Source organism: Eimeria mitis, genomic scaffold, assembly GCF_000499745.2.
Source record: "Eimeria mitis Houghton genomic scaffold, Emh_scaff3290, whole genome shotgun sequence".
Taxonomy (NCBI): domain Eukaryota; phylum Apicomplexa; class Conoidasida; order Eucoccidiorida; family Eimeriidae; genus Eimeria; species Eimeria mitis.
The window spans coordinates 922-1,163 of record NW_013571630.1 but is presented as its reverse complement, the minus strand read 5'-3'; positions in this window follow the sequence as shown (position 1 = coordinate 1,163).

Sequence of the window (242 nt, the reverse complement as noted above, 5' to 3'; positions counted from 1 at the left end):
TTTTTTTTAGGTGTTTTGTTTTTTTAGTTTTTTGTTTGTTTATGAGAGATGAAACTGAATTACCTCTTTTGCAAGAAAGAATTGTGTATGTACACCCCAATATATATATATATTTTTTGTTTGTTTGTTTGTTTGTTTGTTTGTTTAGTTGTTTTGTTTTTTGTTTGTTTTTTTGTTTGTTTGTTTATGAGATGAAACTGAATTACCTCTTCTGCAAGAAAGAATTGTGTATGTACACCCCA